This window comes from Oratosquilla oratoria, chromosome 27 (genome assembly GCF_046742065.1).
Source record: "Oratosquilla oratoria isolate Oo_2021 chromosome 27, ASM4674206v1, whole genome shotgun sequence".
Taxonomy (NCBI): Eukaryota; Metazoa; Arthropoda; class Malacostraca; order Stomatopoda; family Squillidae; genus Oratosquilla; species Oratosquilla oratoria.
In genome coordinates, this window is record NC_134803.1 from 7038762 (window position 1) to 7041261 (window position 2500).

Below are 2500 nucleotides of genomic sequence, written 5' to 3' on the forward strand. Positions count from 1 at the left end.
CCTTTCAAGACCAATTCTTCCGTCAAAAATTCGGTTGCAGTATGGGTTCCAATTTGTCTCCTGTTTTGGCCAATTTATACATGGAGTATTTTGAGTGTACCCTTTTGCCCAGCATCAAACCGCCCGAAATGATTTGGCTCAGGTACGTAGACGATATCTTTTCGGCATGGGATGACAGTTGGGGCCCATTTGAAGTGTTCCATGATAAATTGAACCAATTGACCCCGAATCTTAAATTTAAAGTTGAATGGGAAGAAGGACACCAAATCCCTTTCTTGGATATTTTGTTAAGAAGAACTGATGATAATTTATTCTTTACAGTATACCGTAAGCCCACCCATTCAGGCAGTTATCTCCACTTTTTTAGCAATCACCCTGACAATGTCAAGAAAAGTGTTGCCTCTGGCCTTTTCTTGACGGCTTTCAGGATTTGCAGTCCTCATTTTCTGGACCAAGAGATTGAGGTGATCAAATGTCAACTGGAGAAGTTGGCTTATCCACCTTGGTTTCTGGACCAAGCCCTCAGTAAGGCTAGGGCCAACCATTTTAAAACTTCCGTCCCCTCAAATTTTCACCGCTCCTTTAAGGACATTTTAAAAATTCCATTCAATAATACCGTCAGTTCTTCTACTAAATTGTTTCCTCGTGAACGTCTCACTATTGCCTATCACTATCCTAACACCGTACGTAAGCAAATTGTGAACGTTCAACAAAAACCGAAGGAAGTTGAGTCACCTGGTGTTTATTGTTTGCCCTGCAAAGATTGTGATTTGGTTTACTTGGGTCAAACCGGGAGAGACTTGAACACTAGATTGGCAGAACATAAAAGGTCAATTAGGTATGGGCAAGAAAATTCGGCTGTATTTCTTCATGTTAAAAATAAGAATCATTCTTTCGACTGGGGTAAGGCCAGATTAGTGTTCAAGTCCCACTGTGGTTTCAGGAGGAAAATAGTCGAATCAGCATTAATTGAGGAATGCCCTAATATTAATATTTCTAAAGGGCAGTGGACACCTGACATAATCTCACGCGCAGCAATAAATAAGCTAATGCGGACATTACATCCTCCCCTCTCCTCACCCCCTCCCTCCTCCGCCACCCCAGTTTGCCCCGCGCCTGAGTGAGGTCAACTGTCCACATCTCTTCTTACTGTAGTTTATAAGTCCCCTCTGTTCTCTATCTTATGTACTTTCCTGAAGAGGGCTACAGTTGATAGCCGAAATATAGGATTATTCTTTATTCAAAGTTTATTCTTTCTCCGACTGTGGGTTCCTGTGTGTTATTTACAAATGTGCTACTACATTTCTATTTAGAAATATATATATATATATATATATGTATATATATATATATATATATATATATATATATATATGTGTGTGTGTGTGTGTGTGTGTGTGTGTGTGTGTGTGTGTGTGTGTGTGTGTGTGTGTGTGTGTGTGTGTGTGTGTATGTGTGTGTATAATTGTATATGCATATATATACATTTTGTATTACATACATATGTATATATATATATATATGCATATCATATATATATATATATATATTATATATATATACATATATATATATATATATATATATGCATATATATATATATATATATATATATGTGTGTGTGTGTGTGTGTGTGTGTGTGTGTGTGTGTGTGTGTGTGTGTGTGTGTGTGTGTGTGTGTGTGTGTATATATATATATATATATATACATACATATATATATATATATATGTATGTATATATATATATATGCATATATATGTATTTATATATGTATATACATGTATATATATATATATATATGTATATATATATATATATATATATCTATATATATATATATATCAAAAGAATCACCAGTGACGGTGTAGTCAATCAAAGTAATTCTGACAGTCGTCCTCGAAATCGAACCGAGGGTCGCAAGAACAGGAAGCTGTCGCACTACCAACTTAACTATCGGATCTCTAAAATTCTTCAACCTGGGAATTAATCTATTCTACTTCCCAGCTCCTATTTCTCCTCCTCCTACTCCTCTTCCTTATCACGCTCTTCCTTCTTCTCCTCCCCTCCTCATTTATTTTCTTTCCACCGTGTCCTTCTTCTTTTTCTTATCTTCCAATGTCCACTCTTCCTCCTGATATTCTTACTCTTCATCCTCCTCCTTCTACTCGTACTGCTACGCCTCCTCATTTTCACATCAATTCATCCTCCCTCTCCTCGATCACCTCCTTCTACTCCTCATGTCCCTTCTTCTTCTATTTCTTCTTCCTTTTCTTTCTCTTCTCCCTCTTCTTCTTCTTCTTCTTCTTCTTCTTCTTCTTCTTCTTCTTCTTCTTCTTCTTCTTCTTCCTCTTCTTCTTCTTCTTCTTTTTCTTCTTCCTCTTCTTCTTCTTTTTCTTCTTCTTCCTCTTCTTCTTCTTCTTTTTCTTCTCCCTCTTCTTCTTCTTTTTCTTTTTCCTCTTCTACATCTATGTAACTTCTTTTCCTGTTTTTCTTTTTC